General features: G+C 31.1%; 1 long non-coding RNA gene across 1 annotated transcript in view; it reads right to left on the reverse strand.

The window, feature by feature from the left end:
- The window catches only part of LOC127729840 (uncharacterized), a 45006-nt gene that overhangs the window by 16328 nt on the left and 13306 nt on the right, over positions 1-15372 (reverse strand). The window lies entirely within an intron of this gene.

Consider the following 15372-nt stretch of genomic DNA (forward strand, 5'->3'; position numbering starts at 1 on the left):
AAAGATAGACAACACCGTGGCAAAAAATAAGAAATCCAACCGAACTGACTAACAGTTGACAAAACACTTAACTAAAAACTATAGATTGAGCAACACTTACCCCGATAAATAAAGATCTTTTATGGTCTTTTTAGTATTAATCATTTTATTTTAATCAAAGATGGGATAAGTCGTTCAAAAGAGGCTTGGCCTGGTTTATTACCAATTTCCTTCATGTTGTGACTGACCCTTCTTTATTCTCCTCTGACATATAATTTTGGATGGCTTCCATTGTGCCTGTGTATCTCTCTCAGAGAGAGGGATAGTTTTTACTGCTTTTTGCTGTGAATGAGAGTATTCAGAATTATATAAACTTAAACTTGGGCTCATTTCAAAATTGATTTCTTCAGTCTTGTTCGAAACCTGATATATATGGTGGCCGGTTAAAGCCATTTCGCTTTTTCGACATTTATATTCTATAGTGCGAAAACGCGAAAATGAGATGTCTAAATTACGAAAACGCGAAATGATTTCATTTTTTGATTTCGCGTTTTCGCCCTATAGAATATGAAAGGCGAAAACGCGAAATGGACTTCATCGGCCACCATAGCTATAGGAAATCTGAAAGTATTGTAGTTATTTTAAATAGTAATGAGAACAACCTGGTATCGGAAGGATAACCTTTAATTTGACATATGATCTGTCAACTCAAAAAAAAATCCCAATTAACAATAACAAAGCAGTAACATGATAGAACAAAAGATATCAAAATACAAAAGCACAGGTTACGGTGTTTGTTCTAGTCGTATAGTAACATATAGATATAGAAATAAAACATGAGAGATAACTAATTGATTGAATGCACCATATACGCACTGCAGAATTTTTTGCTTTTCATGAAGTGGTTTCGAAAGCAATTATTGAAGATCTTTAGACCCACAAAACAATAACTATTAAAAAAGAACGCGAAAAACCGGCCGAGAAACAACTATGCATCGGCAGCATACCCTTTGAATTAAAAAAAAATTACATCATTTTTCAACTCGACAGAATTCTTCGTATCAAAACCAAAGTAATACTATATGATAGCATACACGTTTTGTGGTTATTTAGCAAGTGTTGCATTTGCATTGAGGCAGGCATTCTACTAAACAGTTTCATCAATACCGTGCATGGTATTGATACAAACCTACAAAATAATTAGGGAAATGGTAATGATAATTTGAATGTTTAAGCAATAAATCTACAAATGCTTGAATAAATTGGCTACACATATAGCTAAGGAAACCTTTGTATTGACAGGATAATCTTGGAATTTTATAAATTTTGCATCATTTTGTTAACTAAAGACATTTCAGTATCAATTTCAAATTATTAACACGCAAGAAAGATCAAATCCTTAAGACAAATAAATACGTTCTCTAGCATCGACTTGAACATTCGTACGAATACTGCCTTTTTTCACTAAACGTCATAAAATTTGATCATGTACACGATGTCGTTTGCCAATCTTTGTTTGTTATCACCGTTTACCAACGCCTTAACGAGTCACGATAATGTGGGTATAAAAGCATTATTTCATCTTTTCAGTTCTTTCTTTTCATTTACCGCCTGGGGTTTTATCATATAACAGTTTTGTTGGGTACTGTTTTTCTCCTTTTTCATGCCATCCCTGCTGTGAGACTTAAGTATACAACAGATTCAAGAATTATGTAAAACCAGTATCTCATAACGGACATATTTTTCTTTTCTAAATGATTAAAATTGAAAAGCTCATTATAATTACGTGAGTAATTAAACCCGTCAATGAGAAGTCGCGATGAGGCATACTGCAGTTAATGTGCGCCATTTTATCTTACTGTAGATAACACAGCCAATTAAAGAGATTAAACAAAGTGCACGTGGCAGGGAAATCTCGACTCGTACTACATTGTTTGTGGTAATTGTCAATTAGCGGACGTGTAAATACCAATATAAGAATCATATGTAGTTCTTTCAACACCGTATTATACAATACTGGCGTCTGGGACCAATTAAAATTTGATATATTTACTATTAATACACTAATTAACTTTGTAAAGCTTTCAGATGACCCTTTAGCATGTATGTTGTAAAACGTTGTAAATCTTTATATTTTAAAATTTTAAATACGGAAATGTTTGTATATAATAATCACCTTTTAAAAATATATCTGAACTTCACATAGATCAAAATTTCATATACTTAATTACTACATCAGGCTTCCAGATACTGCATACAAGCAAACTAAATCAAACTAAATATTATTTTTATATACATATTGGCTATACAATCTGTTAATACCTGTATCTTGGCAATGCACAAGGTCATGTTTTTCTTTGACTGTTAATGACGTCTTTACACTAAATCCATTGGATGTTGTATGTGAACGGATTGCTATTTTAGTCTTAGATGCACGATTTATTTGATAGCTGTTATTGGCTTTGAACTAGTCAGTCACTACGAGTACTCTCAGATCTGTACTTAGTGTCTTTTATTTGTTGTGGGATGTATAAATACCCTGCAACTTCCGGTCTGTGTTTTTGTTAGATGTTTTTCTGCTTTGTATCGACCTGATGAGTTAACCCCTTTTAAACTGATTATTATGGTTTGTTCTTATGTTGTCCTGCTACACCACTGTCCCAGGTTAGGGGGAGGTTTTGGCGCCAGCAAACAAGTTTAACCCCACCACATTCTGTATGTGCCTGTGCCAAGTCAGGAGCCTTTAATTCAGTGGTTGTCGTTAGTTGCTGTATATCATATTTGCTTTTCATTCATTGTTTTGTACATAAATCAGGTCGTTAGTTTTCTCCTTTGAATTGTTTAACAATTTTCATGTCGGGGCCTTTTTTGCTGACTATGCGGTATGGGTTTTGTTCATTGTTGAAGGCCGTACGTGACCTATAGTTGTTAACTTATATGTCATTTGGTCTCCGGTGGAGAGTTCTATCATTGGCAATCATACTACTTCTTCTTATTTTTATAAGTATGATACATCTTTAACGCTGCATTATGTGTGTGCGCCTGTCTTTATTTGTTTTTCAGTTGCTTTGCTGTGACCTATACAGTCCTTCTGGATTATAAGTTTCTGACATTCTTTAAATTGACACGTACACGTCGGTTTTTAAGATATATTTCATCAATAATGAAACACTCATTATATATTATATTAGTCTTCTGTTGAAGTACATTATGTCTTCAATATACCTCGACACTGTTAGCATTGTTTTGAAACTACTAAAAATATTAGTTAACCATGAATTCTGTATCAGCTATAGCGAATATAAAACAACAAACAATTAACTTTCATATATTTCATTGTTTTATTTACTCTAATAACAGGCAGTAAAATAAACTTTTGAAACTGATTTCAGTGCACATGACTTGTACGCTAGATATTAACAGTTTTGCAAATCAATATATTAAACGCAAGAATACCATACCAATCAGTCCGCATTGCTCCCGTTTCTGGAATAAACTTTGAAACCAAAATGTTTGGAACGCTAAATACAGCAAAACGCCTCTAAGGATCGATTCAATTTGGGGCTATAAAGAAATGCCAAAATAGTCTTAGATAAAATTTGCCTGAAATAGTCAAAATCAAAATTAGAAAAGCAATTGAGTGATAAGGAATGAGGCCTAAGGGTGAGCATAATGATTATAATCTATAATTAGCAAAGAATAGCTATAGAATACAGCGCAAATCTAAGCAATTTTTTGACATACATGTGAAGAAAATAAATATATTGTATATTAGTCACCATCTATTTAAACTAAAAAGCATAAAATACAACACTTAACGTTCTTCCTTTTTTCAAGGAATAATAAAACAATCTTTCTAGCAAAAACATATTCTCGAAAAAAGCAGATAAAATACATTACTTCTCATGTTTTCTTATTCTCTCTCCAAACTGTCTTTTTGGCATGAAAGGAATAAATCTATGGTAATAGTGACACACCCATGTCTGGTAAAGAACGGCTTGTGATAGCGCCCATATAACTTTTGATGAAATTCCAGAAAAAACGTGTACTTATACATGTTTTTTAGGTAAAGGTTGTATGTAAAAATACAGAAAAGGTTTAAAATAATCAAGATTGGCCTTTTATCTTGTTCTAAAATCACTTGTATCTCTAAAACAATTGTCAAATACAAGTTATCATTGACTCTCATTCTTGACACACATATTTTAGACTAAATTATTCACAGAAAATGCAAAGATGTTTCATTTTGCAGAAATTAGACTGTCCAGTTCTGTATATTAGTGTTTCAGTATACATATATATTAAGGGTTGTTCTTGATATCATATGTCTGGTCTATTTTATCAACTAGTCTTAGTTATTATTCTTCTTTATATTTTGATGATATATATATCTTGCTTAATTCAGATCCATTTTATCAACGGTCATAGTGCAAGTGCAGAGTTGCGACCTGAGATATCGGTGACTTTTAATTTACACGATTTGTATTTTCTGCTTGGTTCAAATTGGTTTTGATGCCCAAAACATTTATGTAAAGAATGCCAAATAAATAAGTTAAATTTCGATTACATGTATACCTATTCCAGAATATTAAATTACAATTACATTAATTTTGAAATATAATTAATTACATTACAATCACATTTACTTTAATTTTAAAATATAATTAATTATGCTGCAGTTACAATTACATTCATTTTGAAATGAAATTAATTAATGACACTACAACTGTATTATCGATGAAAATTAATTACATTTCAACTACTTATGTCGCAAGAACTGTGTAATACAGAATAAAAATTCGAACTAGCTAGTATTAAACATGACTGTGTTAAGAGCTAAGGCATTTGATCTTTTCAGCCTAAATATACTATCCTGAAAATATCCTCCGCCCAGATTTATTAGTTAAACGAAGAATATAATATCATAAGACTATCGTTAATTGTAAAAATAACTGACGAAATCTCAATAAACTTTATTTTTATCTTTTAATTTTTCTATATGTGAAGAAATTAATGAACTAATGCAATAAAAATGAAAACCTCCATATTTAATATAGGTAGACATAAAAGGTATATATCCAGGAAATGCTGGAAAAGTTTCCTAGTTTATTTCAAACCAGAAGCAATACAGCTTATAGGTATATATCATAAATATATATATGTTTATCATATATAAAAGTCTAAATTGAAAACAACTTCAAACGTATGATTGCGTTGGATAAAAACCGCAATTTTATACATGTTTATCATATATATATATATATATATATATATATATATATATATATATATATATATATAAAACAGAACATTTTATATACAATCGGAGGCAAGACTACAAAGTATAAATCATACAAAGGATTGTCCTGAAAATTTTATATTTGTGGCGTATTTTGAATATTTTCCTAAATTAGACAATTCCTTTACATTCTTTGTTGACAAGAAAAGGAAGGTTATGGTGGCCACTGGATCAATTCATGAAACAAAATCACTACAGCTGTATATACAAACCAAAAGCAAAGGAACGCTGCTTTTATTGCTATTCTTCATCTCAAAGTATTCCAAGTCTATATATCCTCAAAAAATTAGAATAAACAAGCAAACAAATAATTATAAATAGAGAGTCATTTATAGGGATTTTCGCTTATGGTCACCTAAGATTTGTGACAAAATGAACATAATCCTCAATGAACACAGAAAAAAAAAACAACAACATATCCTTATACAATTATAAAAGAAAAACGAGTTATTCATTTATAACACAAATAAACTAATAGTCCCCTGTTCTCAGTTATAATGCATGTTTAATAAGGAATCTAATCGCATTCAATTTATAATAGGGAATCTGAAACATTCTTTTGAGACTGATGGGCAGAAAAAAATATTTAATTTTCTCATTTTCTTGTCATGAATAATAATCTGGTATATTTTAAATCACTTTTCCTCTAAGCCTTGATTTTTTTGTACAAAATAAACTGAAATGAGTTTAATCTCCCACTGTATAATAGGAAGAACAAAGTCGTGTATCGTTATGAATTTTTCACTGCCTTCCTTTTTGTATTAGATACACCTTGAGGGCGTTAGCCCGAATGAGTGAAACTAATTTACACCAAGATATCATTGTCAATGCAGAATGATAGATTTCCATAATTTAGGAGGGGGTTCCTTCAGCGATTTGACCATATCTTATTGAAAAGCATGATGAATGCAGAGTGTTCAATTTCATTTCACGACATCTTGATGCAAGTAGCAATACATGGTGATCGCTAATTCTTATTTTTGCAATATTAATAGTTTTCAAAGAACTTAAAATAAAAGTAATTTTCCCTTTAAAAAATTTGCTTCAAATTTGTTTAATGATATATATACAGTAGTAGTATACTATAACTTGGGTGGTAGCTCCGGAGAGAACGCAAGTCGTATTATGAAAAAAATATATAGGTTTCATAACGACACAATTTGTTTATTTTACCACCAAAAAATTGCTATGAAATACACCTTATAGTATAACCATGGAAGTATTATATTGACAATATAATACTTCCATGGTATAACCAAGTACGACTCTTGGGTTATATGATTAATTTCTTAACTTCAATATAAACCGAAAATATTTTTCACTACAGTTGTTGAAATAAAAATTATGTACAGATAAAATGAAGATATGAATAAAACAAAATACTGCAAAGGAATTTTAGTATTACTATAAAAGTTTTATAACATATCGAACATATTGTATTCATTATAATACTTCGTTCTTATGTCATCGAAACCAATGCTTTATTACATGAAAGACACTATCAATCAATGAAAATAAAATAATCAAGAAACCGTGAATGTAATGTTATAACATTGACATTTTAATTACAATTGCATCACAGATTTGTCTGTGACATATACACTTAACCACTTTAATATCACTCAGTAAAGAACCAGAATCAGTTTATCAGAATTGACATAATTATTAACATTAAACAAGAAATGATCGGTGATAAACTAATAATTGCTTTCAATTTGTGTAATTACATCCACGTGGTAAAACTTGAATCAGTTGTAACGGTTGTTCAAAGTGATTACTGTACAAATGTTTACACTGTTTTAATTTCTTTTGATACTTTACTATTTTTTAAAGATTGAATGCGAGATAAGCAAAAACAAAAAAAAAAACTTTTATTTGAAGGAAGGAGAGTCAAGCGTTTTCGTGTTAGAAGGAACAAACAAAAAATCTCTACAAAAGTTTAATCCATGCAAAATTTGAAAGGATCCAACTTTTTTCCATAAAAAGGTACCACAAGGATTGACTGGGTTATATAAATACAGGTAATCCATGAACTTCTCCAATTCAGCAGTGAAACCCATGCATGTCCGTTTGACTGTGCGCGATGTATAAATACGTAGCCACGTTCGTTCGGAACGGGGAAGTCAAGTCCGATGCTTCGTGTAAAGAGAATGCCTTGCTCTTTGCAAGTTACAAAACTCTTGCAACAATTCTTTGAAAAGTACGTAGATGGCCTATTGCAGGGGCGAAAAGTCTTCCATTTCCAACATACCCTCATTTTCCAATGAGAAATCCGCCCTCGCCATTTCGCAGAACCAATGTCTTGAATATGCACGAATAATGTACGGTAATAGATATTTCCCTTTTGGACAAAGCCCGAGACCACAGTTAACACTTTCTCTCTCGCCTGCGTTTTTACAATCAGATTTATACATCTTATATTGCAATTATTCAAAAAAAAACTTACCAAAATTATATAATAATGTACTAGTTCCAACTGAAAATATGGGCACATTTATGTTAAAGGAGTCTTAAATTCAGTTTGATAGTTTCAGACGTACTAATTTCCCTTAAAACTCATGACTCAATTTTGTTTAAAGTGTAATTTCCGCTCCTTGCTAATTAATGTATAAAATATGAAGAAATAGATTAGGAAGGTGTATGATAAACAATAGGAAGAAACACATTGACCATGCTCAACGAAGATCGAAGTGTAACAACTGTGGTCCGGTCCATAAAAAGGTGGGATAAGAATGTCAAAATAAAGCGCTTAACACGAAAACTTTTAACTTGAGTTGTTCTTTGTTTTACCGTGTCGAAATATAACAATTGTTATTAACATTGTGTTTATTTTCAAGCAAAGTTCTGAAATAGTGACAATGTTACTTTATTAATTGTAGGTTACTCGTCTTTAATATGCATGAAATAATTGCCCGGACGTAACGTGTAACAGTCATGCTCTCACACAATTACCCTGTTGCAAAATATGTATACATTGTACTCCAGCGCTTTTTTCACACTCAAAGCGATAAAAAAAACAAATTTTGTTAAAGCCACCTTAATAATTTGTATTTCATTCAAACGTTATTTAAAAAATATAAAGTCTGATCCAAATCATGCATGGAACACATTTAAGTGTCTTATGCCTGATTTATTTGCGATTGACAATTACCGCGGGAAAGTGCATGGCGAATTAAATCAGGTCTTATGGTGTCAGATATTGCACTTACATAAGTACTTCATAAAAATTCAGATGAAACTTTTGATGAAAAAACCTCACACATGCATGGGCAAAGCAAGTCAACTTTATTAATTAAAACAATAATAAACTGAAATTAGATCAACTTGATACTGGATCGGGTAGATGTTATTATTAAATAGCTAAAGGACAAACAAAAATTAAACACATAAACACATAGGTTATCTAACCAAATTGTATATGTATACATGAATAAAAAAATAAATGATCTTATAAATGTCGATAGCCATATATCATAAAACTTTTGGAAAAGAAATGCGTGCGCTTCTCGCTTTCTTTACTTGATAGGAATTTCTTTGTACTACCGTATTGAGAATTACATTTAATGATAATATTGGCATTTTCTTTTCAAGAGTGAATTCATTGGTGGCACCTTAGGTTGCTTCACAATGACCCGTTTGCAGTTTTCTACTTGTACATCTAACAACCTCAATTTCTCAAACAAATCATGTATACTTTTTCATATATAAACCTAGTCCTAGTAATGGACTCCTTCTATTGTACATAAAGATATAAAGCAGTAAGAGAAACATACGAGTTAGGTCGTATACATGTATAGTCGCATGTACGTTCGTTGATACAACGTAACTGGGATTTTCCTGAATTTAAATAAAATAAAATTGGATGAGTTTTAGATGATACACATAAATTAATCATTTTGGAATAAGAGATTAAACTTTTTTTTCAATTTTCAATTTTAAACTGATACAAGTGCTGTTATTTTTCGAGTTACAGAAGCTTCTGCTAAAATATTAAAAAGAAAAATGTACTTTCGAGAAATTTGTTTGATTTTTTTAACTTTTGAAAAAATTCTTCCGGTTTTGACGTACCTGTTTGAAAAGTTGAAAACGTAGAAATCTGAAAAATTATGATATCTCAAAACCAATTTTTAATATCTTTTTGTGTAACTTTAAATTGGGAAATTTACGCAAATTTTGAATATAAATACTTTTACAGAAGATAAACTTCTGATTGTAGCTCAGGATAATATAATCTTGTTGACTTTCCTATAATGTGATAAGAATATAAATTTATTTAATGGCTCATCGTTTGTCTGTTGACCAACCAGATAAAAAAATGCAAACTTGCTTTCAGCTGCATGTGAATCACTTAAAAACAAACGAATAAAAGAATTAGATCATTAAATTAAATTATTTTGATTCTTTTATGTAAAATCTTCACGCGATATAGATGGCTCTTTTCAATTGTAAAGGTTCATTTTTTATGAACCCTATAATGCAGATCTGTCTAGTGGTAGACTCAGACGAACATAAGCACGGGAAGGCAATTAAAATGGCGCCAAATCCGCAACATCCAAGTCGTTTGAGCGTTTAATAATACGTGGCCATTTCTACGTCATGTTATGCATATCCCTTGATAGTTTTTGTCCATTGATTCAACCCATTTATCAAATGTCAAAATGTAAGTATTTCCTGGCCTGAATGAGGATGGCTACTTTGTTCAATGAAAAACGTCAAATCCAGCTTCTAAAACATGCACATATATTAATATCACGCACTTATAATAAATTACTTTCAATAGAAACATAATAGGCTGACCAACGTATTTGTTGTACTTTTCAAGTTTAATTTCCTATATTTCAAAGATTTATATTCTTGAGCGTTAACGTGTCTTCTTAACATATATACAATATACGTACATTGTCGGAAAGTATAAAAATTCACTAAAGTACAAGCCTTAGAAACAGGAAGAACTTGAAAAAGAGTTAATGTTAACAGTAAATCGCTATATATGTCATTTATTTAAACGTAAACAAAGTGATAAAATAAATAAACAATTATATAACGTTAAAAATAAGTTCGGGATATAACGAAAGAGTAAATTCTTAAATTTTTTTTTATAGAAAATTTAATAATGGAGTTAAAAGATAAATTTGAATGCAATGGAATCCAAAATCATTCAACTATAGTGAAACTTACTTCATTCCTGAAATATATGTAATTTATGTAAGCTCTAAAACGCATATAAACCATGTACAGTTTGTAAATATGAAATGGAAATGTAATGCTTTTTATTGTATTTTCCTTGAAAATATTTTAAGAAAGTTTGTCTATATAAAACAAAATGAGTTTAGTAAGAGAGTCCTACCTCTGATTTAAGGAAAATCAACTTAACCTTCTATCACGACGAAGTCATTATTTACAATTTTATTGAAGTAATTTATAATACTTAGTAAAAAAAATAATTTTACTACTTAATGGTTTGACATCAGTTTCTTTAAAATTTTAGAATAATTTCCATGCAATTGAATAAAATTTGACTGCAAATTAATTAATAATTATATAAAGGTGAAAATTACTTGTGGTTGAGAGATTATTCATTTAATTTATTCATCCAAAACTGGTAATATCAAATAATTAAGTAACTCTTCTACTAATATGATAATTGCCTTAGCTGTTAAGAAGTTTGAGGACGACCAAACTTGAAAGAGGTATATATTCTAAAGTGCTCCAGAGACTATAAATCGATTGCCACAGTGACGTAGCCACTAGTAAATGAATTGTAAGCAGGGGTTCTGAGGGCGGAAGCCCCCAGAAGGTGAACGATTATAGTAAAATTCTTATTGAAAAAAAAGTTTTATAAAATTATTTGTAAGCACATGCTTGCAATGCTACACAGGTGCTACGCCACTGGACTACAGAGGGGTTAATCAAATTTAAAAGAGGTATATAAATATATTCTAAAGTTCTCCAAAAAATATCATAAATTTGAGATAAGATTCGTAAGGGACAGTTGGGTAAAGAAAGAATATTGTTAATTTCAAATTCAGATGACATATTGTCTGACAAGAGAGCAGATTATCTCTACTATATACATAAAAGAGGATACTATGTACCTTCTTCAATTGATGAAACTTAACTTAAACTGGACAACTGTTGTGTTTCACTTATCGCTACAAGTTTAACTTTACACTCTGCAATTTAATACCTTTAAAATGAAAATTTGTTTTTTATTTCCGGTAAAATTAAGTTAGTAAGACCCAACGTTTTTGTTTTCTTCTCTTCTAAATTGTCTATAAAAATAAAAGGTTTTCTCGTCTTGTTGTTTGTAGTGTATTTGTTATCAGAGAAATAGAAATACAAAGGATTGTACACGCAGGATACAGATCAAAGCAACAAAAAAATCGGGTATACTATCAGGTGTAATGCAGAAGAAAGAGTTAACTTAACCTGTCGATAATGCCATGAAATGAGTGACATTTGGATGAAGTAAGTAAAGGGGGAATTCATTACTTATGTGGTGGCCGAGTGGTCTAAGTAGTCCAACTACTGTATCACTAGCAAGTCAACACTGAGGTTGTGAGTTCCAATCCCGCACGAGGCAGGTGCACTCGATTCCAATCTTAATTGACTAGGATTGTCACTTTTCCAACCGAAGGTTGGTGGTTCTCTCCGGGCACTCCGGCTTCCTTCACCAATAAAAACTGACCGCCACGAAATAGCATGTTAAATAGTGTTGAAAGTGGCGGTAAAACACCAATCAATCATTACTAATAATCTTTACTTGAAAAGTAAATTAAGAATCCAAACAATGTAATAGAAACAATAAATCGATAGATAAGACCTTGATGGGATGAAAAAAGAGAGAAAAAAGTCAATCAGTTCAAACGGACAGATTAACACAAAAAGTATCTGTTTCTTATGTCTGCTTGTCGGTTGCCTTTTATTGATGAATCTGATAACAGAATATAAATTGATAATGCAATAAACGTAATGGTCGAGATTGTGAGATATGTTAATTTACCAATTGTGACCTATGCCCTATTCACATGGTGGGTGATGCATACATAGCAGGAGATGTGTACCATGTCAACGCAACCGGTTTAGCTTCTTTTTGGTGTTCATGCGATAGCCGCATGCAGTTTATTTCATCTGATTTTTCTATTCAAAATTTACCCTAATAATTCAGTCGTTATGATCCGCTGCTCTACGATGTATCATGATTCATTCGCGAATAAGAAAACCAATCACGGGGAGGGCCTGAAATATTCGAGAATTGAACATTAGTAAACTATTGCTATTGCCTCTTATTCATCAATGAAACAGAAGTCAGTAATCTCACCAAGTCATGATTGCTATTGAAGGGAAAAAAATTACACAGGTTTACAATGAAACAACACAATCCACAGGAAAGACAAGAAGAAAAAAAAAAAAATAAATAAAAAAAAATGAAACAATATGAAAAATCTGAAAACCTGACAATAATAACAATACAAAATGTCCTTCCCTGAAAATGACCTACCAATCCAGAGGCGGCCAATACAGGATTTTTGGAAGGGGTACGTAATTCCAGAAAATTAAGATGTAACACCGATGCGAAACATTTTAGACGATTTTTTACTAAAAAAAAATCATATAAATTGTGTGAAACATGAAATGTTGATTCTTTTGTTTTCTATCAAAAGGAGGGGGAGAACGCCCTCTACGCCCCCGAATCCTCTACTGCAGTCTACCGAAGTTCCACAACAGATGTCGCTACTATTATTGCGAAGTTGATTACATGATGATGCTCTCGATAGTCAGCAGAAACGTTACAGTAAATTGAATCTGAATCACAAAAGATACACGTAGTGTGTGACAGATACTTGGATCAGACAGACATGCCAAAATTCTTTATAAAAACACATGTTCGACTGTGAATTGTCAACAACATTTAAACAGGCAATAATTTGGATTTTACCTCAGTGCTACGTAAATTGTAAAAGACATTTATTAGGTCTTGCCAAATTAAACCTTCGCCATTCTACTATTACCTGTAGCAGTCTCAGTCAGAAGCAGTGTATGTTCTGACTCTGATTAAGACCATAATCTATACAGTTGTTAACTCTCAAAATCAATTTACATCAAATTATCACCACTATTGCATTGCTCCTTAAAATACAAAAGTCTGGCTAACAAAAATAAGTATTTTTCGAATCTTAAGACCCATTGTTTTCAGAGAAAAACTCAAAGATGCAAAAAGAAAGAAAAAGCAAAATTTTCCACGAGGCAACATAGGTATAAAGTATATAAATTCGAATTCAGTAATTCTGTTTATTACATGAATTAATCATTTTCTAATAGGAACATACAGTTTAGCTGTTTATGATGCTAGCCCCGACATGAAGCAACATCTCATACGATAGGAAATGGAACTTTCTTAGTTTGATCTTAGTTGATTCAATAGTACACAGAATTTAAATAATCGAATTGAAGAAATGTTTATTTTTAAATGCAGTCGCGTGCTTTGCTTAGATAAAGAAAACAAACGCATAAAAATACTGAGTATATTTGTGATCGACGCAAAAGCCAAATTGGAAAATTACAATATTTTGACAGCAATTAAAAGTTAGGGAGATAGATATTAAGTTTAGAAAAAAATGAAGTCAGGTTATACTAAAGTTAAGTGCAAGTTTTGCGTATATTAGCGGAAATAATGTCAAAACAAAATATTTTAAGACTCAACAATCCCTTTTCCATGAGATAAAGCATCACAATGCTGGCTTTATCTGTAGAAACTGAGATTTATACCACTAAATGACACTATACTGTCAGAACTACCTATACCAAGTTGATGTAGTTATCCAAGAACTATGTATGAAATATGATGTACCGTAAAACACAAAACTAATAATCGTATATCATATCAAATATGGCCGCCATGCGAAACGTAGTCCTTGTAACGGAATTTGATATTACAGAGTAGGACGCCTAACGTTATGATTTAATCAAGCGCTACATTTATTATGTCACGTAGATTTATTTATATAAATCGATTCATTGGTGCATACCTTTCTATTTTTTTTAAATGTAGAACAAAAGAAGATGGACTATTTTGTTCTTAATCTATTTATTTCCATGCAGGTACATTTTATAGAGGGTTTTTTCAAAATTTCAATTTCACAGTATCACAGCTTAATGGATATGTGCACATGTACATTGAGGTTGAAATAATATAACTGCTTATATCTGAGTATTTGATAAAAGTAGAAATGCTTTAAATGGCACAAAACTGCAAGATTTAAGTATATTCTCACAAATATTTGTTATCTATATGAAATCCAAAAGATGATATGCTTAACCAAAGCCAAAATTGTTTTGGAAGGAAAATTAAAATATGCATATTGTCTTTCAAATACTATTTAAATCGATTGAGTTAAGAATGCCCTTAAATACAACTTATTACAAAAAATAAACTTTGCAGTGTTTTTTTAAATGGGTTTCAATAGCAATTTATAGTGCTGTGCAATATAAAATCTTTAATATCTATATAGATATATGTAGAATTATTAAAGATACTTTGATAATTTTATAAAGACTCATTTAAGTATTCAAATCCCTGTGGTCTCTTTAACTTTCCACTTTTTATCCTGTGAGTGTAAAAAATTATTCATTGGCAATTGGCAATACCTCTTTCCACACTTTGATTCTGACCGCATTCAAGTATAAACTTGTACTGATGGGCACCTTATCTACAAAGTATAAAAGGAAAATCTCAACTAAGATGTTTTTTTTCCAATTTTCTAAAGCAATAACCTAGTACAAAACAAAAACACCTTCCACACACACCCAAACAAAATTATACGAAGGAATATACATTAACTTAAGTTTTTGTTTCTTTCAAAAAAGCTGTAAAGGTATATTTAAATTTCATTTTTGTTGTTTTTATAAACAAGTTGGGGCAGGATCTGCCTACCCTCCCGGAGCACTAGTGATCACCCCGGGATTTTGGTGGGGTTTGTGTTGATCAGTTTTCATTTTTCTTTATTGTGTTTTGTATACTGTACATGCTGTTTATCTTTTTTGCCATGTCATTGTTAGTTTGTTTTCGACTTAATATTCCTTTGGTATCTCTC

Source organism: Mytilus californianus, unplaced genomic scaffold (genome assembly GCF_021869535.1).
Source record: "Mytilus californianus isolate M0D057914Y unplaced genomic scaffold, xbMytCali1.0.p SCAF_2, whole genome shotgun sequence".
Lineage (NCBI taxonomy): Eukaryota > Metazoa > Mollusca > Bivalvia > Mytilida > Mytilidae > Mytilus > Mytilus californianus.